The following is a 27,527-nucleotide window of genomic DNA, read 5'->3' as shown; positions in this document are numbered from 1 at the left end:
CACCAAGAATAAAGGCTTTTATTTGTACATGTATGTATTAATTTTTTTGAATGTGGGACATGTACAAAAATTTTGTCAGTTATAATGCCTATGGTATTTTTGTTCTTTCATCTCACTCACAGCCACTTACCCAAATACACATGTAAATACAGTTACTGTTACATATATTTTAAATCAAGCATTACTTTTGAAAGTGTGCCCCTGAGCCAAAGTGATGCTAAGGCCAACAAAATCAAATAAAGTCAAAGACCACAAGATGGTTCAAGGTGGCTGAAACCTGAACTTGTAAAGACTAGCAACCGTTGATCAGATTTGATCTCATCAGATAGCAACGTGTTGGTTTTTAAAAGATTATTATTTTACTGATATTGATTTTCCTATTCTCTTTTCCATTAGAAAATATCTTTCCAGCTTCTCTATTTTATGCTCTTTTAAAATAATTTCATGAATATAAGAGAGTCAAGTGTCAGAAGAGGCAACTTGGAGATGGTCTGACTTACGTCCTTCAAGATTACAAAAAGCCCCTGTGGGAGCATTCTTTCCAACTATTAAAAAATAATATGCTGTTCAAAGAAAATTAATCATTCACAGCAATTGTGCTCTTGAATAACTAATAATTATAATTTTGTTAATTTTCTTCAATGAAAAGTTAAATGTGTAAGACATTTAATAATTTACTTCTAGTATAAATCAACAGCTCTCAGATTTGGGGATTTAATAGACGAAAATGTTCAAATAAAATAATATTGGCATTTTCCCAGTAAGAGCAGTAAAACAATTAAACACAACCAACCAACCAAACAAATAAGTATGACTGCCATCTATTGTGACTCTAACGTAACAAAAACAATGTCATTTGACATCAAATAATGTATAACAGTTATACCCTTAGAATAAACAACAATCCTCCAGGCGCGGTGGCTCACGCCTGTAATCCCAGCACTTTGAGAGTTTGAGGTGGGAGGATCACGAGGTCAGGAGATCAAGACCATCCTGGCTAACACGGTGAAACCCTGTCTCTACTAAAAATACAAAAAATTAGCCACACGTGGTGGTGGGCGCCTGTAGTCCCAGCTACTCGGGAGGCTGAGGTAGGAGAATGGTGTGAACCTGGGAGGTGAAACTTGCAGTGAGCTGAGATCACGCCACCGCACTCCAGCCTGGGCGACAGAGTGAGACAAAAAAAAAAAAAAAAAAAAAAAGAATAAACAACAATCCTGTGAATTGATCAAATCTAAATTTATGTAATAGTCACCACAGGTAAAATGTATTTCATTTTGCCACACTCAGAAAAATTTAGTCAAGAAACACATTGGTCCAGAGACTGATGTCAGATAACCACCATTACAGAGGCTTTTAAATGCTAAGTACATAGTTTATCAGCACAAAGGGAGCTTAATAAATTAAGTCTTAATAATTACCTGCTCTAAACTCTAATTTTCTTATGTGTGAAATGAACAGAATAATGGGAACTACCTCATAGAGGTGTTGTGAGAATTCAATGGGTTAATACATCTATAAAACTCAATGGACTAATACACTTAAACACAATGGGCTAATACAAGACCAAAAAAGGAGGGTTTGGAGCTTCATTGTATCTAAGATTTGATTCATCTCTAGAATATCCATCTTTCAAGTCTACATTAAATAACTAAAAAAAACAGCTGTAAAATACTGTTCTCTAGTTTATAATATGCATGCTGGAGTATACAGCGGAAGTGTACTGCAATTTACTATGCATAATAAATGAATTTACAGGAATAATTAGATGTATATTCCAGCACACAACAAATGTAATATAATGGTATTTACAGAATTTAGGTAGTGGGCACATTTTAAATTCTTTTAAATTTTCCATGTGTTTTAAATTTTTAATAACAAAATTGAAAAACTGGGAAACTGTCTGCTACTTGTTCACCAAGAAAAAAAAAATAGTTAAAATAGGAAGCAACAAGATGCAGACATTGTTTCTAACACTTATCTGGGAATTCCCATAGTTATATTTAAGGTTAGGATTTCTGCTGCTTGCCTCCATGTCCATAGTTGCTGGTTGTGATGGTGCTCCTATAGACATAACCATGCTTGCCCAGAGGCTATGGGAGGCTCTGGTGACTGCAGGCACAGCTTGGCATCCAGTTCTCATTGACCTGACCAGGATGAACCTACCGACGTCGGGGTGGTGCGGGAGTGAACTGAGCAGACAGTCTGGAAATAACTGAAAGTTATAGGATGGTTTCTATTCCAGAGGCAAGTACTTGAAAATAACATTGGTACAATTTGATGATAAAGTTCAGGAGAAAAGCATCATTAGTTGCAAAAACATGAGAGAGAACAAAAATGTGCTGACTACATAACTTACTACAAAACAGTTGTTCTAGTAATTTTATTCTGTGTTTTAAAAAAAGTATTTTTATGTGTGCATATATAGAGATATATATGTATGTGTGTGTGTATAGATTTATATTTTGAAATAATGACTGTAAAACAACTAAATGTTTTTATGAGATGGTGCTATTTTTCATAATTCTACGATCTCGTTATAATTTCAAACAAAACAAAGCTAATATATTTTTAAAGTATTTGCAATCTGTGTTTGAGATATGTTATGGCAATTAAAACCCAAAGAATAACTCCATGTGAAATCAGAGCAGGCCTTCATCGGAATGACTCTAATATCACCAGGAAATAATTATTGTTTTATTTCCGAAATAAAGAAAAATACTTCAGATGTCTAAATAAACCAATTTAAAAAAAAAAAAAAAAAAGAAAGTCAATTGTATAAATATTTGGCATTCTGTAGAAAATTTGAGATGTTTTAGTGACATGTCTTCTCCTGGAGTCCAACTGTTATTACTTCTGAGAAGGCTCTCAAAATATGAAATACACCTGTATAGTCATTACTTTCCTAAGCACAAATAATAAAATGAAGATCAATTTCAGGCAAAATAAATTCTGCTTTTATCACGTGGATATTTCCAGTAAATCTTTCTTGTTCTTAATTATTCAGATAATAATTGTAATTCTCTTATTTCTGTATTAGAACAATAACAGAAAAAATACTACCATTCAATAATATTTTTCCATAAAAGGGTTAGGCCATAACAAGAGGAGACTCATCGGGATTAACAGGAGGCAGAAATGGTGACTGTAGATGTATCAACAGATTGTTTAATGTCCTAAATAGAAATTCAACAAGAGAAAATAAAAACAGATCAAAGAATTTTGGAGCTGGAAATGCCCTTAGACATATGCTTTTATGAAGAAAAAACTAATGTCCAGAACAGCTAAATGTATCACCTCACAAGTCCATTTCAGGGCCAGTTAAAGGGCAGTCAGCTGGTTTTGTAAAATTTCTCCATACCACACTGCCAGTAGCTCTAAAAGGTTGCCATTATTTTCCTGCATAGAAACGGGATGTTGGAAGGAAATCCATATATAAAATCATTTACCTTAATATGGGTAGATGTCTGTTTACATTCAGGGAACAGTAAAAGATTACATTTAATTTTGAATTATTTACACAAAGCTTATGAAATTTACATGTAAGTTATAAATCATGTATTCTACCAAGCACAATAGGGAAGAATTTGAGTAATAGAGAATCCATCACTCTGATTTTCTTGGCTTCAGAACACTTAAATAAGAATTCGATACATAAAATATTTTATTGTGTATCAGGCATTCTGCTGGCTGCTTCGTGGACACATAAACCCTGTCCTCCAGAAGTTGGCAGTCTACTGAATAGCGAAGATACTGATGTGTAAATACATGTACAAAGTTGTGTTTTGCAAGATGGGTCACAGGAGAGAAAAACTGGGGAAAGGCATAAACCGGGAGGGACACCGGCCCAGCCTAGAGAAGAAGCAGAACGAATAAGAGATGCGGCAGCTGATGTTGAGGAAAGGGGGTGGGCAGTCGCAGGTAAAGACACATGTAGGCTCAAACTGAGAATTCTAGTGCATCAATTCCTCTTCCTTTCCCACCCTCTCATTAAACCCTTTAAACAGTAATAAAAACAAATAAAAGTGATAAAAAGGCCAAGTACAAAGAAACTGCTATAACATCAACTTCAACAAACTTGGCCATCTTCCAGTGTCTTGGTGAATGTTACCACTAAGCCAAATCCAGGGATTCATCCCAGATTGCTCCTTGGCCTTCAATGCCCACATTACATCATTCAAGCTCTAATAATGCTACCTCCAAAACAGGTACCTTTTTACATAGATTCTCCTCTATCCACACTGCACTGTTCTTGCCCTCCCCATCTCTTTCCTTTGAACTGTGGTATCTGGGTTTAGTCACTCCAACCCTCTACTCGATTGCCAGGATACTACAGAGTAGGATCACCGACAAAATAAAATGCCAGCTCAATTGCCTGTCGTGGAAGGTATTTTGTGATCTGATCCTTCTGAATGTCACATGACCTCTTACTTCTTCCTTGCCTTTTCTACTTCCAGCTTTATTCTCCAAGAATATCGAAGATTGCTAGTTCTAGGAATGCGTCATGGTTTTGCACTCTTGTTCCTTTTCACTTGTGGAATACTAGCTAATAAGCAGTGCTCTTTTTAGACCACATGACTGCACTAGTGAGTTGATGGATAAATAAATGAATTTATTGTAGGCCTGGGTTGAAATTTTCAGTGCCTCAAATAGAATGTGTTTTGTTCTTCTAAATGGTTCTCAACTAGATGGAACATTTAAACAACTAAGCACTGGCACTTGGTTAGGCAGTGGGATAACAAAGACAATCACTTATGATCACTGCAAACAATATAGCATTCAATATTCAGAACAAGTCAGAAATTTAAAAATTTTATATAATGTCATAGGTCACATACATGGTATGATAAATTAGTTATTGTTACTTAACATGTAATGAGAGCCTAATAAATACTTGAAACAAGAAGGAAAGAAAGTAAAAAAGCAAGCAAGAAAGAGAAGGAAAGAGACAGAAAAAAAATAGTTTGAATTTAAAGTCCAAGAGATATGGGCTTCGTTAGAAGCCATATTTTAAACCAAGAAAGTTTTGTAGAAACACTTTATAAGAAAACCCCACATGGAAAGGATTTATTCATCTCATTACATCTACACAACTTATTGCTCATTGCTAAATACTTGGACTCTTGTAGGTGAAGGAGACATGGTATAGAAAAAGATAGATAAGGTCTCTGTCCTCTGCTATCTTACTGCTAGCAGAGAAGATAGATAATAAGCAACAAGAGAGATTTTCAGATGGTATAAATAATAGGAAAGTACGGGTTTGGCTACTTATAATAGGGTGACTGAGGAAGCCCCTGTGAGGAGGAGGTAATGCTTGAGTTGAGACCTGGATAAATGAAGAGCAATCCAGGCACAAAAAAATCACATGCACAGGCCCTGAAGTGGGAACAAACTTGCCAAATTCAAGAGACAGAATGAAGAAAAATGAGATAGCGGGTGCACAGTGTAGAACGAAGACAAAATAATAGGTTCAGTAGAAACTTACAGGCATTTTTATAAATTGGTGAGGAGCTAATGGAGAGTAGGTAGTATAGGTATTAAGCACGAACGTGATTGTTGTTTATCACCATTAACACACTCTGAGGACTGTGAAGTTCCTCCCTTGTCTCATGCCTGCATTCCACATAATTGGCATTAATTGCACTCCGTTGCTTGGTTTTCACTAATGGCATATACGTGTGTGTGTGTATACATATATATAACTGAATGATGTTCAGTTCAATTGAATAAACATCTGCTGAGCGTAAATTATGTGCCCATCACTAAGCTTAGTGATAGAAGTACAAAAATGAAAGTCAGGCATCTACTCTTAGAGATTATTCAATGCAGAAAGAAAGGAAGGTTCACTAACATAATTTTAGAATAATACATTAAGTGCTAAGGTAGAAATATTGAAGCATTGAGGGGAGGCTTCATTATTCCAGGCTGGTTGTTTGGGGAAGGTTTCCTGGAAGAGGTGACACCTGAGTTTTGGGTTAATTAACCAGGCCAAAGAGGATATTCTGTGCAGAATGAAAGCATAAGCTAAAGAAGAGACACATTTTCATGTAGATGGTGCAAAGAAGGTCATTCAGGTCAGTATCACTAAAGCTTAAAGTAGGAACTGGGGACCAGCGAAAAATGAGATTTGTGACATAAACAAGAACGAGATTAAGAAAGTTTTCAAAGCCATTTAAAGCTATTCAAACACTATCCTGATATCAATTAAAAGCCATTGATGGGTGTTGAAGAATAGATTGGACCTAGTCAGATTTGCATTTTAAATATATCTCTGGCAGCTGGTGGGAAACATATTGGACATATTTTTCTCCAGCTACCATTCTGGAAGAGAATTGCTTTTCTAGAAATGCCAAATCTCTTCTGAATTCTTAACATTTTTTAAAAGCATAATAGAAAAAATTTAAAGGAAGTTATCCTATATTTTCCTCATAGTCTCCCACATTATTTTTCAAATTCACTTTATAGTTTTAATGCATAACGGCAAAGAAGAAGAATTAAAAATGGGTTTTGGTTTGTTTTGGTTAGCCAGATATTCTGCTAATAGAAGCCTAAGATGGCCTCAGTTTTCTAATATTACTCATGTTTCAGATTCCAAGATTGCAGTGAATTCGTCTGACCCAGATACGACAGAAGATCCTCTCTGATGAATATGTGCAACCGTTCTGAACCTCTCTTTTGAAAACTTTACTCTTCTTCTGATTTGATTCCATAATTGGAAATTAAATGGAAACTCATGCCTTCCTAAAAATGTCATAATTACATATTTTGTATTTCTTTTACCTGAAGTTGTCCGTTGTCATCTTATATATCTTACTTAGGAGCCATTGACCTTGTGGCAACACTCCGAAGCATCACTCTCTGTTCAAGGCACCACACACCTGCAGTGAGGATGCAGGGATTAGGTGTATGTTTCAGGTGTCTATATTAGGCTCAAGTTAGCTCACTGGTCTGGAAACTTCTAATACCTTCAGAATCATAGCCCAGCTTAAAGTCTTAGCCAATATTTCTGTGCACATTTCACTGGCATTACAAATCAATCACTGTCCCATTCACCTCACTCATCACTGCAGTAATTATTTTAAGAACTTGTGCTTCTGCCATTTTGTATTCACAATTAGGCATTATTGGCTGATGAAAATACGATATTGTTTATAAGTACATTTCTCTGCAGAGAAGATAAAAAGGGTCTTTTTTTCTAACATTCAAAAAAAATTTTTTCATACTAATGACTAATGACTAAGCATTTGCAGAGTTTTATCCAGAAAAAGATAAGAATAGTCTGAAGGGTTAATCTTTAAATTCCATTTTTGCTGCCCCTACTTTCCTCTTTCCAGTATTTGCTGTTCCCCAACTTCAATATCAAAGTCATAAAATATCAATACCATCAGTTTCTTCTTTAATCTAGGCCAAATGTTCTTATGCTTTCTCTTCAAAGGATCATATGCATGAATGTGTTCATATTCACTTATTTGTTTTTTCATTATTCACTTTATTTACTGAATTATTACACTTATTTCTCTCAAATCAAAGTTTGAAAGACAATCTAGTACTATTAAAGCCCCTGGATTAGTCACCAGAAACCTGGATGCAATTCCTAGGTTTGTAACAAACTCTGTGAACCTCGCAGATAATTTAGCTTCCTTAGACCTTAGTTTACTCATCTAAAAATGGGATTGATTCAATCACTACCCACTTATTTTAATTAGGTCTTCAAAGCCTTTTACAAAGGCTAATAACTGTTAACTCTCCGGAAAATAAAAAAATGCCCATACCCACATACATATAAAATTATGCATTTTATTTCTTGGGACTCATAGAATCCTAAAACCTGTGGATAAATGTCCCAGAGATTCACAGGCTCTTGGTTAAGAGCCATGAACTAAAAGGTCTCTAGCTTTCTAGTTTTACAGACCCTTGCTTGTCAAAGTGTGGTTTCCAGAGCAGCAGTTTACTTAAGAGTTTGCTAGAAATCCCCCATCCCAACCCAGATCTATTGAATAAGAATCTGCATTTTAACAATATCTTCAGGTGATTCACATGGACAGTAAAGTTTGAGAAGCGCAGCTATAGTTTGGTTTAAATAAATGTCATATGAAAGCAGAAAGGAAGGTGGGATGATTATTGGGATGGATTGGAGGTGCTTTCCTTTTCTTTTGTCTCCTTTGATACACCAAAATACAGACAAACCACAGCAATGGTTTTTAATCTGGGACTCAGCTTCGTGGATGAACTGAAGAGCTCTCCAGTGAAAGAAACTTAAAGTTCTGTAAGGAAGAAACAATTTACATTATATTATATTTGAGTTAATAATAATCATGATTAAATGTACATGTTATGGGGAAGTTATCACCGCTAAAGGCCCTACTGACAAAACGGGAAGAAATGAAACCCAAAAAGTTAGTTTAACTAAGTAATTCTACCGATAGTCATTTATGTGAATTACTTAGCATTTATGTCTAATAATCATCTGCACCATCATGATTATGCAAACCATGAACAGACTCAATGTATCAGATTAACATTGCTCTTGGTTTTATTTAATTATAATAGCAAATTTCAGATATATATTTACTCTTCATAATTTGTTACTCTTGCAGCATGGAAATCTGCTTAGAACCTTACAAAATTAACGCAAATATTATTTTAAAGAACATCTTGAATGAAAATTATGTTTTAAATATTAAGCTATTTAGTATTTATATAGAATCTCTATTCTGAAGTGTAAATGTTTTGGCTCAAAATATATAGGAGAAATCTAAAATCAAAAGTATTCTTTTGCAGATGGGAACTTTCATAATACTATTAATAAATATTATATTATATTTTAATTCTAATGCTGCATTATATTATATTAATATAATAAATATATTACATTATATTTTAATTATTATATTATATTAGTGTAATAAATATTACATTATATTTTAATTATAATATTAAAATTAAGGTATCTTTTGAAGTTCTCCTGGGTAAATATTACATTGGTCTTCAAAACTATGGGCCAATATTTCCAAAATTACCTCCTAAAATGGGAGAAATTAAATGTGTTGGATGCATGAATTAAGAGATAAAAGGAAATTGAATAAGATATAAGAGAAAATAAGGTTATGTGTGGCAAAGGAAGATGAGATGAAGAGTGTGAACTTCAAGTCTAAATGCAGAGTGACATTTACTGTTTCAAGAAAAGAAACAGGGCAGGAAATAATTTGTTTTCAATACATTTATGCACTTTTTTGTCATACCAATAATAGTAATTCAGTAATTCTCCCAAAATAAATAGGATCTCTTCTCTCTCTCTGACTTTGTCATTCTCTCTTCAACTCTCTTTTTTCCTCATTTCCTCTTTCCCTCCCTCCCTCTCCTCATATGTGTAATAGTGCATTTTGGTTTTATAGAGAGGACATAATCTATTACAGAAGATAATTATATCATTTTTTTCTAATAAAGATTTCTTCTCTTTAGTAACTTCATGACCTTAAGTTAATTAATTGAATTGATAACTTTTTGTCCCTCTTTTATCAGAGCTTTTAGAAAATTGTAGCTAATTTGCCTATGTTCTCTTATTTAAATCATTTGCTTATCTCCTCTTATCCAAACCACTGGTACCTTTTAGTTCCCAAACCACTATTCTCATGCTTCTGCTTTGTAATAGGCCATTGTTCCAAAACTGATCTTTCTTACAAAGTTAAAAGTTGAAAAACAAGAGAAATCATGGCTAATTTCTTTTTTTCACCTCCAGTTAAGAACTTTGGTAGCATTCTTTGCACCTGTTAAACAAGCCCTCTGGGTTCAATGCAGGGATAAGTTTGGGGTCTGGAGAGGCATAATTTAGGGTATAAGGACGTAGGTGGTGGGCTTCTAAGCACATATTTAAATTGCCCTTATTGTAGTAAGTGTGTGATAAACAACCATTCTGTTCTGTTGCTTCTCAAATGGATTCATGCTGGTTGATTCATTTCCTAATCTAGGGCATTTATCTTGCACTGAAATATTTACACACTAGTTTAATAGAAATTGTTAAATAAAGACAATAATTTAAAAAATAATGTAAGAACGTGTACTGCTCCTTACATGAATTATACTTTATGGTCCATTTTGGTATTGCTTTATTGTTTATTTTTTCTGCTTTTTTTTCTATGCCAATTTGATTTCATATTGGTTATTGGATATAATTCTAAATAAAACAGGGACAGTATAAGTAGGTAATAGGGTTATAGTGCTTAACCATAACCTCATAGGCAATTATCTTTTAGTAACAGTTATAATGATAAAATGCTCCTCTACTCCTTCTAATGATGATATAGCTCTACCTCTTCCCAAGTTGGTACAGAGGTTGCCTCTGCTCCTGTGCCTGCTTCATCAGAAGGGTGATGTGCTGGAGGAAGGAGCCAAAAGATATGAAGATCAAGAACTAAGATGGAAATAAGAAGAGAATACTGAAAAAGTGCTACCAATGGGAAGTCAGTTTGATCCTGCTTATCCAGCACTGTATAGGGCTTATATTTTCTGTCTTCTTGTTTGTCCTGTGGTTTCCCTTCCTAAGTTAAATGTCTTTATGCCTTTTATTAAATTTTGGAGGTTTTTTTCTGAATTTAGGGTGTTTAAGTAAATTTAGGATGAATATGTGTGTGTGTATTTGTGTATATATTTATGAATGTGTGTATTTATATGTAAGCATCTATATGTATATGTGCATTTGCATGAGTATATTTGTATGTGTGTTTACATATTTGCTAATTTGTATTTGTATGTACATAAGAACAAATATGTGTTTGAATTTGAGTGTGTATGAATATTTATATTTTGGTATATCAGAAGACAAATTTGTGAAAGAAGACAGCTTGTCTTTATAATTGTTTAGTTTGAAAAAATTAGCTTTGTAACATATTCTGTGCTATTTATACAACTGGTCTCTGTCAATAAAATTTTTATGTGCCTCAGGAAAATAATTTTAGGGTAAAGGGAAATTGACCTTGGACAGTTTTCCAGGGATTTGGACAATTTTCAGCTTATGTAATTAATTGTTTCTTATATGTTTTCTGGACCTGCTGTTTCAATTGAATGTGGAGTCATTTCCCTTTATAAGTAATTTTATTCTATCTGTGGATTGCTGTACCCCATTTTAATGATGGCTCTGTCTCATCAATCATGAAAATGCTCCTATTCAATAGAAGTTCACTAACTGTTTAGCAGCTTTAATTAGTGATCAAAAAGTTCTCAGTGAGACTTAGATGTAAGGTCTCATAAGCTGAAAAGTATTACAACTACTCTTTCTTCAGTGAAACTCAATCCAATATATTCGAAATCTTAGAACAAAGCTTGGCAGTGGTTTTGAAACTACTGATAACAAATAAGCTTTTAATATTTTTTCATACTTTTACTAGCAGAGTGGTTTGCTTTTATACTTCCTTTCTTTTTATCTGCATAAGGTGTAATTAATTATACAGAATTTCAACTCCCATTGTAGAGAGCTGGAAACCACATGTAGTTGTTCTTAATAGCTTGGGTTCTTTTCCTGGTTAACAGCCTAGGAACTTCTTTCCGGGAATCAAAAAACTGTCATGCCGAGTTGAACAGGATGCAAATCTGGCCTGAAGTTTTCTTACAATTGCTCTAATAACACGTACTGTTCCTCTACTCCTCAGGTTGCCATTAGGAATAAAAGCATATTATCTCAGTAGGATGCTGTTATCTCTCTGGTTACACAGCCTGCCTATAGACAGGGCCAGGCTTAAATCGGGAGCCTGAAACACTGTGAGACCACATGGACAGAGATAATAACGAAGGGACTCCCAGTTTACATAACCTGGTTAAGAACAGGGAGTTCTGAAAAGGAAATGTGGGTAAATTTTACTGCCTACTTTCATGTATAGAAAACAGTATTAAATTTCCCCCTACTGTATGTATTTTTAACATTAAAATTTTCAAAGTTATATTTTCAAAGAATAGTTTTCAACCAGGTATCTAGGAGAGTAAAATTTAAAGAAGTAATGTACTCTAGAGTTACTCAGATATTTAATATGTAGTATACAAGCATATTTGAGTAATCTTTCCTTTCTTTTCTTTCCTTACTACTTATTGTCTTTCTAGTGTCCTTTACTTTGTTAAAAGTTAACATGTATTATGAGAAAAAAATTACTGACTGAATAAGGTTGGAAACATAAAATTAAACAAGAACATTCATAAATTAAGTCACATAATTTAAAAATTCATATCATAGTCTCTCTGTAGTCATTAGGGATAGAAAGTTGACACTGAGCTTCCTAGCAACCATTAAAAAGAGGCTCATTCAATAAAATCAGTAACAAAATAAGTACGACTCCTCCGGGAAACAAAGTGTGAGAAACATTTCTTCTGTAGATTATCATTAAAAGACTGTGTATTATGTAATAAACTGGATTTTTTTTTAAAAAGTCCTATTTTAAATGTAACAATATGTTTCACAGGGCGCAATGTAAACTGAAAACATAACATAGGTACATCAGTTCTGCAAAAGGTGAGAATAATGCAGTCTTGGTACACAGGTCTCAAGTTTAGAATATTTAAAGGAAGAACTGCAAACTGGAAAGCCATAGGCCACAATGGCTACAGATCTTTCAGTTGTCATTTTTATTTAGTTAGTTTGAATGCCTGAGAATGAGTGTTTCTCAAACTAATTGAAGTAAAGTACTAGTTTTGTTTTAAAATTCTTATCCATCAAGAATTTTGTAAAATATACTGAGAAATAAATTACTAGGAAAAATGTATTTAAAAAGACTTAAAAGTAGAAGTAAAGTGTTTAAATTTGGGGCCAATTTCCTTAGGGCAATAGTCAATTCTTCAAAATGTACTAATCAATATAACTAAGTTTTTGATGACTAGTAGATGGAGCAGGTCAAAGGTATGCTTCCTTATAAATGGTTAGGGAATAAATATTCTGTTGCTCTATTGAAGGATACACTATTTGTTAAATAATTACTGTCCAGTTGTGGGCAGATAATCTTTTACTAGACCAGTTTGCTATACTGGGCCGTGATCTTGGGGGCAGTCACCCCAACTCTACATAAAGGTAAGTTCTCTCAGTATATGTTTACTAGTCTGACTACAATGCTTAATAGCACCAGCAAATCATGCAACTTCTCTGAATTATAGTTTTCTTATCTACTAATCTGTCTCAAAATCCTTTCCCAATAACTCTTCAAGGTTAGGGTTAGATTAAGATGATTGAATTCAATAAAGATTTCATTAATATAGATGTGTGTCAATACTTTGAAATAATGCAAAATGTTATTTCCCAAAATTAGGTTGTTTACACACATACACTCAAATGTTCAAATTGCAAGGAATTAAAAATATGTAAAATAACCATCTCTAGGCACTGTTAGAAAGTGCCTAATATGTAGACCTACCTACTCTCATTCTTCCAATCATGATTTTTTTAAAATCAGGTTTATTGAAATATGATTTGTAAACAGATTATTATCTTTTTAAAGTGGCAAGTTCTATGAATTTTGACAAAAGCCTACAAACCACCGGTGTATATCAAGATATAGCACAGTTCCATCACCTCCAAAATCTTTCTTCTTGTCATTTTAAAATCAGCCTCAACTTCCCACCCTAACCCCTCGAAACCACTGATATGTTTTCTGTTCCTACGTTTTTATTTTTTTAATGTTGTATAAATGTAATTGTGCAGCGTGTAGCCTTTTGAGTGCATTTTTTCACTGGGCAGTAGTTCAATCCTTTTTATTGCTAAGTAGTATGCCGTTGTATGAATATACCAGTTTGTTATTTATTCAGCAGTTGATGGACACTTAGGTTGTTTCTAGTGTTTGGCAAATATGGGTATTCATTCACACTTAAATATTCATTATAACTTTGTATGTAGAAACACATGTTCATTCTACTTGAGTAAATACCTAGAAATTGTATTGCTGGGTCATATGATATTTGTATTTTTAACTTTATAAGGAACTACTAAACAGTTTCCAAAATTGCAGTACTATTTTGCATCCCTTCCAGCAATGTACCAGTGTTCCAACTGCTCCACATTTTCACTCGGACTTGCTAAGGTCATGTTTTTGTTTGTTTGTTCTGTTTTCGTTTTGCTCTAATAGGTCTACAGTGATATCTTACTCTGATTTTAATTTGTTTAATTTTCTTAGTAATTACCAGTGTTGAACATCTTTTCCCTACTTTTTTTGCCAACCGTATATCTCCATTGTTAAAATGTCTGTTCAAATGCTTTGCAACTTGTTTTATTGGGTTATATGGTTTTGATCATTGAATTGTGAGAATTCTTTATATATCCTGCATATCAGTCCTTTATGATGTGTATTTTGTAAGTATTTTCTTCCGTGTTCTGTTGTTATTGGGTGGAGTATTCTATAATTATCATTTATGTCAAACTGGTTGAGGGTGTTGTTCAGGCCTTCTGTCTAGTTACTGATTTCGACTCGTTCTATTAACTACAGACAGAGGAGTTCTGGTCATCAGAAAAACCCACAGTTGTGGATTTATATTTTTATCCTTTCTGTTTGGTCAATTTTGCTTCTTGGATTCTGAAACTCTGTTCTTAGCTGCACACATATTTGGGATTGTTGTTGGTAAGTTTATCCACTTATTGTAGAATTTGTGATCTGTGATAATATTTCCTTTCACTTCTCACCTTCATTTTGCTCTTTCCTGCACTTTCAATTTTTCTGCTATAATTCTCCATCCTTTCATGCAGATTGTCCACTTTTTCCTATTAGGTTCTTTAATACATTAGTCATAGTCCCTGTTTGATAATTTCAACTCCTGGATCATCCCTAAATCTGGTTTTGTTCATTGCTTGACCTCTTTTGACAATCGTTTTTTTTTTTCCTTAAATTTTTGTATATCTTATAATTTGTCAATTAAATGTCAAATATCAAGTGCAAAATAATTGGGAATGATGCCAATCATTTATACCTAGAAACAGAGTGTACTTTTGCTATTCTAAAGCCATTAGTTTGGGGCATTGAGTTACTCTAGTCAAGAGTTGACCTTTAGGGTGCCAAAGACTTCACACTCCTCTAGCTTTGTGCTTAGGATGTGGGATGTGAGCTTGAATAGACTGGGATTTTGTGCTTTATCTGAAGTGGCAGCCAATCCCTTACTCTGCACCTGTATTACCAAGAGGCTCCCTCCTGTCTCCACCCTGCTTCCAATATTTCTCATAAGTACCTGGTGGAAGTCCGCATATAAGCCCCAATGGGTGACATCAAACTACCCTTGTGTCAGGGATTACCGGAGTTTCTAAACTGTCAGTCAGTCTTTGGCAATTTGTAATGATCTTAGCTTTTTACAGAATTTCTTGTTAGACAATTTAGATAATAATACTTTTTATCATCGCTTGTATGACAGCCAGGTCCTATTCTATTCTCTGCCACATATGACACCATCCCCATGACTCATTTCTCAGTGGAGGAACCTATCATTTCCTGAAAACCTAGATATTTGTTTGCCCGGTGAACTCAGTTTTACAACAGGTTTAACAAATTATGGTTTTGTAGTTCATCTGGCTTTGTCTTGTGGTGGTGGGATTGACACTCTTTCCAGTTCTGTTCATCCTGGTTAAAAGAGGAACTCCTCCTGTTCATGACTTTTAATTCTTGTGGAAAAAATTTTATACCACTGTGATTGAATAATTATTAAAATAGATAACTTCTTTTCTAAGTGATTACTTCATATTGTCATCAAAGTATGATTCTAATTAGCTCTTCGGTGCTCATTATATGCTTCTTCCTTCATTACTATATGATATTCTGAAAGTTCCAAAGTTCTCCTAGTTGCTGATTATCGAATTGGATTATCTAATTGTCACTTGCTAATTGTCTATTTGGGAAATAGGCTCATTTTATTTGTCACAAACTGAAATGATTATGTCTTCTTAAATTCTTAAGTATGGAGAAGATGTAACATTTATTGAATGCAAATTTACAGTGCCAGTCAGTGTTTTAAAAATTTCTACATATTATCAAATTCCACACTCAAAATAATTAAGCAGAATTTTTATGTAATAAGAAAAAGAGTCTTAGATATACTAAGAAATTTGACTTTAATCTCTCAGCTGAATAGTTGATATTAAGTCTTTGTTTAATTAAAAACATTAAACGTTACTTAATGTTTAATTAAGCATTCCTTTGCCATTAAAAGTACTGGCCAAAACCGCAATGACTTTTGCACCAGTCGAATAGTTAACTCAATAAACAGGTAAGAATTTGAACCCAGTTATATCTGGTTACAGCTCTGTGTTTTTTTTTTTCCATATAATGCAGTGTTTCCATGAAGCCCTATTATAATATAGGTAAATATTTGTCTTTATTATTCTAGAACTTCTACTTTGCCCCTTCTTCTCTCTACAGTATTTCTTTGTTTTTCTATTGTTCGATACCTTCCTCTTTTCTTCTGCACAAGATTGCCACTGTCATACTCCAAGCAAGCCAGTCATTTCCTGACCTTCCATTCTTCCCATAAAAACATATCTGTCTTGTGTTTGATTCACTCCAATCTTTTTATTCCTTGAAATGACACACATATTTTATAAGTTCTAAGGTATTCACATGTTAATGTTGCTATTAAATAACAAGGCAATGTAGGGACAAAAAATTTACAAAAACCTGTTTTTTATGAAGAAAACAGCAAAACATTGGCTAATGAAAATCCAAAAATTTAGAATTCTTAAATTTCCAAAATGGCTCTGGAAAAAAAGCAGAAAAATACAGCCCTTGAAGTGAAGTGAAGATACAGCCAGCCCTTGAATAACCAACAAATAAAGAATAATAGCCAGAGAACCCATCACTTTATCTGATCCTTTAAGTTCACTGCCAGAAGGAAAGGGCAGCTGTCCCTTAGAGACAGTCCTTTTGTTGATGTTTTTGTTGTTTTTAGAATATGAGTAAGCAATAAGAGTCAGAAGAAATTGGAAAATTTGAGAAAAGAGGAATGGGAGAAGTACACCAGATTTCAGGGTTGGCAGCACTGCTGATAACAACAATAATGATTAGGTGGGGTGGTGACAGAAACCGCAAAGGTAGGTATGAGCAGCAGACATCTATCTGAATGCAAGAGAGAGAAAAAAACTATGACCAAGAAATAAAGAAAGAACATCTGTGCATCAGGGCAGAGAAAGGGACATGTATTCATCTTCAGTCTACCCAGTCTACCTCTTTGAAAAAGAGGAAAGGCGAGATGCTTTGAAATTTCTAATGCAGGGTTAGAATAGAAGTAAATTCTGGATAATATAAATCAGTGACTCCAAACCTTTTGCTAATTAAACAATGTCTTACATTTAATTTTGTGACGCTCTCTTCAATGTCTAAAAGTATAAAAGTGATATAAAATCTTAAAGTTTCACTATAAATGCAAAATTTCAAATGTTTCAGGATGTCTCAAAACTAGGAATGAGTATGAGGATATGAATATTTACATGACTATAAGTAAAACCATGGTCATTAAGAAATTTTATAAATTATTTCAGCTATACATCTTCCATTCAGTTATTCCTCATGGAACATAATTGTCTGAAATGTCTGAAAGTAAACTCAACATTAGCAGACACTGTTACTTTCAGTTCATCTCTACTAGCATTTATTGGATACTCACCATGCTTCAGTTCGGGAGGTAGGCACTAGGAGTACGAAGAGTAATAAGCAACAAGGTTTAATTTCAGAGTAATCCAGTCAGGGAAACATAAATATATAAGGCCAACATGATGTTGTAAAGGCATAAAATGGTACAAATAAACCTGCCATTGTGTCAATACAGAGAAAGGCATGTGTCCAAGCCTAGTGTATAGGAGATGCCTATTAGAGAAGATGACAATTATGCTCAGTCTTGAAAAAACTAAACATATTAAAGCAGCATTGCACCTTTTTCTTTTGATTATTTAGGAAAATTTGGACACCATTCAAACTATAAGCATTGGAGAAATATTACGGCCATGGGAAATATGTAATAACACATTTTTGCTTAATGATTTTGATTTACAATACATTATAATTACACAAAATATTTGCTTAATATATTTTGTGGTTTAGGCTCAAATTTGTACTTCCTGACATAGAAATTCTCAATTCTTTAACATGCCCTATGCTGTAACCTATATAGGTTATAGTCAGAAATTACTAATTAAGACTCTAATATTGCAGTTTAAATACAATATATTTGCTCCAAAAGCTTCCTTCTTATTTTCTGTCTTAGTGAGAGGTTCATCAATATCACATAACAAAAGTTTAATGCATTCCATCATTAGGAAATAGCAAGGATGAACATATATCATACCACAGATAAGAAGCCTATCCAAACAGTCACTTATTGAAGTCTTTTGTCACTATTGGGAGACAATTTTCCATGGGTCTTTCACATGTTGCACATCTTATGAAAGAATCATTGACTGCTTTTGTTCTGAACTATTTTAAAAACATGTTTGTAAAGCAGACAGCCTTGGAAGACAGAAATAGCATCTTCTGGAACAAAGGGAGGCATGCTCATTGCCCATTATAAAGGGGTGACATTCCTTAAATTGAGGGCCTTTTGGTTTGTAATGTGTATACTTCATGTTGCCTTGTGGAAATTGGGACCCAGGGAACAGGACAAAAATGTTGATATTTTTGCTACTGCTATTGCTGTGAAAAATAAATTGTCCTTCATCTCCGACCTAGGCGTCTATTGTTTTCTACCAGCATCCATTCAACTGTGGCAGGCTTTCATGTTAACTTGTGAGCAGGGAAAAAATCTCAGACCCTTCAGAGATTTTTATAATGTTAGTGATGAGGATGGGATGCTGACAAAGTCATGGCTTTCTGGAAGAGAAAAGATGAGAGCCCTGCAGGCCTATTACATATTCCAAGTTAATTGGGTTATGCCATGAACCACCACCCCATCACTTGAAACTTATAGTACATATGAAGTCTCTCTCCTTCCCTGGTCTCTGATTCCTGTCTGTCCCTGTACCACAACCTCGCTTATTTAAGCAGAAACATAACTAAGGGTCAGGGTATCCATATCCCCAATAAGTATCACAGGATATACACACTCATCCAGGAATGTTGAGAAATTTCAGGAAGATAAATATTTGAGAGAAGTCTGTAGGAATCAGTAACAAAGATGTTTGCAAATTATATGGGCCACTGGGCAATAGACAGTCCTTCACTTCTTTGCCTTTTAATGAGGAGGAATCAAGGAGGTCATTGCAAGCTAAATAACAAAGCTAGGTAAAATACAGATGCCAGAATTTTCCTCTAAATGGAATGAGTTCCTCGTCTGAAAATTCCAGATTGGACTCTAGAGTCCAGTCTCAGACCTGCAGCACTGTAACAACTAATACTAAGATTTGCACTGGGTAGGCAGAAGCTTCTACCCTCTTTCAGACAATAGTTAAGAGTAATGTGTACATATATTGAGTGTGAAAAGGGAACTCCATAGCCAGAAACCAGGTGAATCATTAGAATTTTGGCTCACAATGGAAAGGAGGGGGTTATGGATCATACTGCTTCTCAAGAAATCATGGCAAATGCTGTGTTGACTTACAGCTAAATCTCGCCTTCATGCCAACCTTAGATCCACTTAGAAGTAATGAGAAAATCTATCAAAGGTTTTTGCAGCGGGACTTTGCTGCTATAAGGAAGCTTTACTCCTCTTGAGGAGATTTTTCTGAGACAGAAAAACTCCTGTGGAAAACCACAGATGAGGCATTGACTAGTATTTGGGCTCTCAATGGCCTGGATTGAGTCCAGAATTCTGATAAAACTGACCCACTAGAAAATTGAGAAAGAGACCCAAAGAAACCTAGGTAAATTCTTGAGGTCATCAACGCTATGCAGAGAAACTTCCCTATCCTTGATGCTGAAACTGGGAGAACTTAAGAGACATAAGATATTGGGGCAGCTAATGCCCCAAATTAAGGTGGATGCCTTAAAGTCACCACTGTGTGAGCCAAGACTGAGTTAGCCAGAGGTCACAAACCCCATACCCTAGCAAAAACAGCAATGTATCTGTGGCTTCTGAGTCAAAGGATTCCCAAAGATGAAATAGATGGTGCCAGCCACAGGAGTCCTTCTCCCAATATAGAGTATTGGGTGGACAACAATATTCTAAGTTAATTTGGTTATGCCATAAGCCACTGCAATATCATTGAAGCTGGGATTGTACATATGAAGTCTCTCTCCTCCCTTGCCCTCTGATTCTTCTGTCCCCTTCTCCCATAATCTCAGCTTATTTAAAGAGAAACATGACTAGAGGTCAGGGTATCTCTATTCCCAATGGGTATCAAATGACATATGCACCTATCCAAGAATGTTGAGGAATTTCAGGAAAATAAGGGAATCAAACTTGTAGGATATTTGGATGTGGACACCCAAGTCATGTTTTTAACTGGATTTATAGAAAGAAAAGATTGTCTGATTTAGCTAATGGGGTTTAAGAAGTGATCACAGTAAGAAAGGCAAGTTAACATGATCTCATGAATGGAGCCCTTTGGGCCAATTCAATGTACTGTTGTATTTTCTATATCCAATTGTATAGTAATTAATGTATTAAGTGCTTATACTTCATCATCAGTTAAGTGCCTGGGGAGATTAGCACAATTGGGAAAGGCCAAATGTAGTGAAGTGCTAAAGAGACACATAAATCACTTTCTGGTCTTGTTCTCTACTTCCTCCCAGATGCTCCAACAAAAACAATAAGAAGAAAAAGAGGAAAGAAAATCACAGCCCTGATTACAGACTTGAAGGGAACATGGGTGCTAAGAGATGCAGTATTTTAATACAACAGCACTGTATGACCAGTGAAACAGTGTAATGAGAGCTAGAAGCTTGGAATGGATTATCACCAACTGAATCAAGTTGTTAATCCCATAATCCCAACTATTCATGTAACTGAATCCATTGCACAGACTAAACTCTTGGTATGCTCTCTTGGACTGTACCAATACCAGCTTTTCTATACCACTGGCTTCTGAGGACAAAGATCAAGTCACAACATAGCCACCAATATACATTTGTAGTAATCTGCCACTTTACTACAGGTTACTCCCAGGGGTACAAACATTCCTCTGCCATTTGCCATCAGTAGTACATAAGTCAGCATAAGTGTCCCTACTCTCTATGGTGCAAAGCTTTCACTATACAGATGATGTCCTGTTAATCAGCCAGTTAGAAGCTTCCACTGCAATGGTCTTGACTGTGGTGTTATCACACTTCTATTAACCATGGCAGCTGATAAATTCTGACAAAATTCAGGGTTCTGATTGTCAAATAAAGTTTCTTGGGACTATACGAGCAGATTCACAATGTTTAATCCTTCTGGTAGTCAAAGAAAAACTGCTGTCTCTTCATCCCCAACAAACAAAAACAATGTTCAGGACCTTATTGGAACATTTGGGCATTGGAGATGGTATGTTCCTCACTTGGAAATTCTACTTGGACTTCTATATTAGCTGGTCCAAAAAATCAGCATCTTTTGAATGAAGCAGAAACCAACACACTGTGTTAGTAGGCTGTGGCCTTCTCTCTATATTTGGGGTCCCACATCCCTAATTAACCTGTGAGCTACCAGTTTCTGTGACTAATGATTTTTCTAATTGGAGCCCCAGGAAAACGTAAGCAGCTTCCATTCACAGGAGCCCGTTGGGATTCTGGAGAGATCACCCCCTTAACATACAGGATATACCTGTACCAGGTACACCTCATTTGAAAAGCAGCTATTAGCTTGCTGCTGGGCTCTTGTCAAAACTGAACTCCTGATTCTGAAGACCTTATGACTGTCTGGCATACTATTTCATTTTGGGGTGTACCAACTCAGATTCAATGACAAACAAAAGTAAAAAGGGGTCCTATGAACCTCGCTTATAAAATAGAAAGAGTATATTCCAGCTTGTAGCTCGCCCGGCTTTCCAGTGGCATCTCAAGCTTTACATGAAAAAGTGGCTCACTCACCTGTTGCAAGTGCCTTAAATTTAACTCTCTGCCAGATCTGCCATCCCACACCAGAAAGCTCTGACCATGATTTGATCTATATTCACCTTAATGATAGCAAAAAATCTACTGGAAATAGCAGGAGATGGTCTCAGCTTCTGCATTTCCCATGCAATACCTGTCAACACCTCCAGATGTCTTTCCCACTCCCATTTCTGTAACTCTTGCTTAACCATTCAGTGCAGACAGACAAACACAATTAAGCTATTGGTGAAGACAAATAGGACAAGTTGGATTGACTGCCTTCATGCAGCCTCTTCAAAACAAGGAGTACAACCAGTCACTCATACTTAACTTAGTGGGTTAAATTAATCTCGGACCCTTTAGGACCCTTGAAAGTCAGCAGGAATTGACTAGTGAAATAGCTGAGTTGGCTCTCTACAGGTCAGGGCAGTGAAACATCGTTATCATTAACACTTATGTCTTGTAGCTCATCTCTTGTCAAAGATTTCCCCATTTTTCCTTGAAGCTCTCTAATCATATTACCCATGTAACTCAGCCACTTTCTTCACACAATGAATGTCATGAAAACATAAAGTTGTAAAGAATTCATAAAACAGTCAACAATTTAGGAGGTATATTTTTCCCTCTCATGTAAAAATTGAATACCTTATTTTTTTCTCTTGGTAAACCAATATTGAACATAAATGAACCAGATCCTTCATGGGCGCAAGCTATTCCTACTATAGCATAATTCAGGTACCTTCAGAAGCTGTTTGGGGCCATTATTTTTTTCAATAACATATATATTATAAACTTTACCTGGGTATAAAAGTCTGTGTTCTAGGTCAGATGACATGTAATACGTATTATTTAAATGCTGCCATATACTTCTCCCAAATTACTTAATGAGTCTATATTTTATCATCCCAAGTATATGTCATCTTCCTTTTCTATCACTGAATTGCAACTGTTCAATAAAGATTCATCAGAGTAAATAAAATATAGATAATTACAAATACCTTTTAAGGTTGTCTAACTTATTAAAGTGGTTTTTAAACTTTTGATTATGGAATAGCTATTAGATATATTGTTCATAACCTCCTTCCCTGCATCCTCTGCATGTACTTCTCTGTGAATATTCCTTGAAGATTTAAGTTTCTTAAAAGGTAAGCATTTCCTACTTACTTTAAAAGTATATACTTAGTTACATTTCCATTAAAAGATTACCCTATGACCTCCAAGGACTGAATCAACCACTGAATTTGTTAGTTTGGGACTACCTATGTTCATTCTACTAATAGGTTCCTGCATTGCCCAAAAAAAATTATAATAATCTCTGTCAGAGTTAAAATTAATATAGAAAGCAATGGAAAGTTGCTTTTTTAAAGGAACTAAATAATTTTTGTTGTCAAGCCTTAGCCACAGCATGCCTAGATCCATGTTACACAAGACAGATTTTCTTTTTTGGTCTTTGTGAGTTTTTCCTGGACACCCTTGTTTAATACCAAGGTGACATCCCTAGGTTAAAGCAGCTGGTGTCTCATCACTCCTTTCTATTTGTTCTTACTGGTTTCTCCACTTAAACTCTAAGCTGCTTGAGGTCAGAGCTTAAATCATACTTACTCTTGTGCCTGCCATCATCACTTCAGTTCTTGCCCCATAGGCCCTCAATAAAGAGAGGCTGAATTACACTCTAAAGAAACTATGTCAGGGGAGCCTTAGAGGTGTAGTTTTCCTTTCATCCAAATTTGCATCTTAATGTGCTATAAGAAGACCAATGCCTAAGATCAATGCCTCAGCTTTTGAATCAGCCACCCAGCAGTGCAAGATCACTGGCTCCCCTAGTTTACATCAGTCCAGGCACGTTTAGATAATATAGTGTTGTTCCAGAAAATGTAATGGAGATATCAAAATATGTCACCATGTTATTCTTCCTAGAAGAAATGATTGTGATGAGCCACCATCACCAAGAATACAGTTTAGAGCTTATTTTTTACGCAGTAATGATGATGGTTTCCTATTGATTTAGTCATTCACTTCCATTGATCCCTCTGGCTATCAGTGAAGAGAAAGCTAAAAGTGCCAGGATTTTCATCTGTGGGCTTGGAACTTTGTGAAACAAATTTACCTTCCCTGACCACCTGAGCTATTCACAGTCTATGGAGGTAAAAATTTAAAAATAAATAAACATATGGATACGAAACCTTCTCTGTGATGACATAAATATTGAATCAGCATGGAGATGAAGCTGTAAGTGCATTTTGCTTACAGAAACTAAAATCTGTTATTTTAGGAATATTTTTCAGTCAATTGTCTATAAAAGTTTATATGGAAGAGTCCATGACATGCTATTAACATGAAAAATCTTACACTGCATAAGTGAGGAATTTTTAATAAAAACTGTGCAAAAATGTTAAAAGATTTTTAGGTGGGCTAGTTGCAGTTTAATTTTTGAATATTTCCCAAGCTTTAAACTGAAGGTGGGAGTGGATGAAAAAGTCTGGTTGACTGATTACCTTTAACTATGGTGTGTTGGAAGTCTAGGCATTGAGACGGTCCTTGAAGAAGCACAGACCTTTTATTTCATTTTATTTTCAGACTTCTTTAACATTAATACTGACTTCTCCTTTATTAACATCTTAAAATAAAAGAAGTGAAAAATGTTTTTTATTTTATAGAAACAAATACAGCATGGAATCGGGAGACCAGGATTTGAATTCTGTTTCTATTAACTACTCTGAAACCTTGAGCAAGTCATTAGTAGAGTAATGGAAATGGAATGTTCTCTATATTTCTAATCAACATTTGAATTCCGTGAATCTTTCTATTAAGAATGCTGAGTATTCCATTTGCAGCTAAATGAATAAAATTGAATTCTACACAATCAGTCACAGGTAAAAATCACAGAATTTAAATGTTTCTGTCAGGAATTTTAATTGTACATTAGAGTTTATGAGAGTATCACTTCATAGCATTGTTGTAAAACTTTGGTTGAATCATCATGCTTATTTTGAAATATTCATTTTACATATTTGCTCTTAAGAATGCGTTCTGCTAAATACTCCCTCCTGAATGCAAGATAGAAAGCAAAATTATGAACATTTATGAAATAATTTGATACTTACAAGTGTAATTTGGGGGTTATTTGAATTTATAAAATTTGCATTTTATAATAGAGAGACATGAATTTATAAATAAAAATGCAAATACTTATAAAAACGTATAATACATCCACCACAATGAAAAAGAAAATACAAGAAATATACATTAAAGTATAAAAATATTGTATGTGGTTATCTCTTGACTGAATCCTCTTGCCTTCATAAGACACTAAATTGTTTAGCTCTTTATCTATTATTATAATTTTAGGTAAGTGTGAGGTGTGAATATGTGTGCTTTTTTTTCCAAGGTATTTTTGTAAATTTGTCTAGAATTTTATTTAGTTCAATTCATCAATTGGATTACACAAAATAGTTTGCCTTTGATGCTCAGATTTTACTAAATAAAAGGAATAAAAGACTTTATTTTTAAAAACTTATATTTTTATTGCTATAATTAAGGAGTCATATCCTAAAATTCAAGTGGGAAAACAGTTGCTATTCCAAATACCAAAATAATAGAACTTGTATTTAGTTACCTTAATTTGATTAAAGAATTTAAGCCAGTCTCCAAGGGTTTGAAGCCTTTCCCTCTATCTCTCCCTTCCTGCAGCTTTCTCTTCCTCAACCATTCTTTCTCTTCATCATACACAAGGCAAAACATGGTTTCACATGGAACATTCAATTAATGGCAACTTGTTGATGGAATAATCTATATAATTTCCATAATTTTAAATTTCTCTTTATAATGTCTAGTTTATATTTAACATTGCAAATGCTTAAATTAAACCCATCATCTTCTAGGTGGCATAGAATTATGAGCATTATAAGATACAGTTCAATGGTACTCAAAGATATGCCATTCCAATATTGGTGTGCCTTACCTCCCCATATGTTATATTTAACTGTTTAGCCTTTCTTACTAATGACAATGACATTAAATCCTGGCAGGTCTTCTTGACTTTCAGCTCACCCTAATTCTTTATAGAAATTCTTGCCATAATTTTTGGCAGACTTGTTATCTGCATTCACATGGATAATTCTGAGACCTTGTTAATATTTTCATGTTAATTGGAATTATGTTAGAATACATTGACTTTAATTTATCATTAACATCATTATGGGCAATAACTGATCAAAGTATTACTCCTTGCTTTCAATTTGGGATGTATCGATTCCGATACAGATTAATTACTGTTGGACATACTGTGCATAGTAGTCACCCTACTGTTACCCAAATGTACAGCTTTGAATGTTCTTAGTCAAGCCCGAAATATAACCGACTAAAATTTTCAAATTTAGAAAACCAACAATAAAGTCATTATTCACAGCCCCTCTTGACTTTTAATGTAGCTATCCACATTTACTTAAAACCACCCCTTGTCAGTGGACTTGCTCAGTGCATTTCTGCCTATGTCTACACAAAAGGGAAATAAAAGCTCAGACACAGTTTGAATGAAAACAAACCAACAAAAATTCCCGACACTGGAGAAGATATTAAGGCAATATTCACTAACAAATTCCCTAGATGATGGCTCAACTTTCCCTTCCTATTTCTTATGTAGCCTGAGACTTGCTCCTTTAAGGTGATGAAGCATACATCTCTCTCCACCAACTGCAAGAGCAAGAATGGCACTTGAATTTATATTCCCCTCAAATTATAGTGATAATAATACCAGGAAATTTATATTGACACACTGCATGCCTCAGTGGGGCACCTTTTAAAGTTTCTCACATTTATTTCTGGATATTCTTATCCGTATTGCTTAGAACACAAGCCCTATGACCAAGGGTTCCATGGAGTACAATGCCATGTTGAAATGAATGCCTTTTCATCATTTCTCTAAAATATTAAACCATAAATTGTGTGGGGTAGTTTTGTTTTTAAGATTTCAATACATGAGAAATTGAGAGCACAAATTTTATTATTTAAATGACCCCTCCCGATGTTCACTTATTCCTCCATCCCCCTTGCTCATATTCATTCATCGAACACAACTCTTTATTTTCTCGCACTCCAACTAGAAATAAGAAAACAATAAACACGGTTTCAGAAGAAACAACTACTGCCCTAAAAAAACTTCTACAGAAATACCGTCTGGTGCTAAGATACTACACAACTCTGGAAGCACCCAAATAGTGCTGGAGCTTCTTGGTACAACGTTTTCTAATCCTCCTATATCCCTCTTTTAGCCACTACACCTAAAGAAAAATAAGAACTTTGGCTTATTGCATTTTCAAAGAAGATTTTAAAGGGTAAGTTTGGTGCTACTCTCATCTCCTTCAAGAAAAAGCTTCTTATCCTCAAGAGTTGCTGAGCTTTTGATAGTATTGTTGCTGAAAGAGATTCACCACCTAGGCAAGTCCTCCGTTCTTAACCTGGAAGTAAGACCAATTCCGCAGGAACAGGTAAAATAGGTGTGTTTCCTGTACTCAGCTAAGACGCCTCTCAATGAACAGAACAAACCTAAGCAATGCAAATAGTTCTGCGCTTTAAAACGACAATAAC

The 27,527-nt window shown here is 34.7% G+C and overlaps 1 protein-coding gene across 1 annotated transcript in view; it reads right to left on the bottom strand.

Annotated features, from left to right (window-relative positions):
• LOC134761636 (proline-rich protein 36-like) overlaps window positions 1–27,527 on the bottom strand; it is a gene marked incomplete at its 5' end in the record, with an annotated part of 98,788 nt that overhangs the window by 69,958 nt on the left and 1,303 nt on the right. The gene's annotated exons all lie outside the window — the stretch shown is intronic.

Source organism: Pongo abelii, chromosome 5 (genome assembly GCF_028885655.2).
Source record: "Pongo abelii isolate AG06213 chromosome 5, NHGRI_mPonAbe1-v2.0_pri, whole genome shotgun sequence".
NCBI lineage: Eukaryota > Metazoa > Chordata > Mammalia > Primates > Hominidae > Pongo > Pongo abelii.
This window is presented reverse-complemented; position numbering and strand designations above follow the sequence as displayed.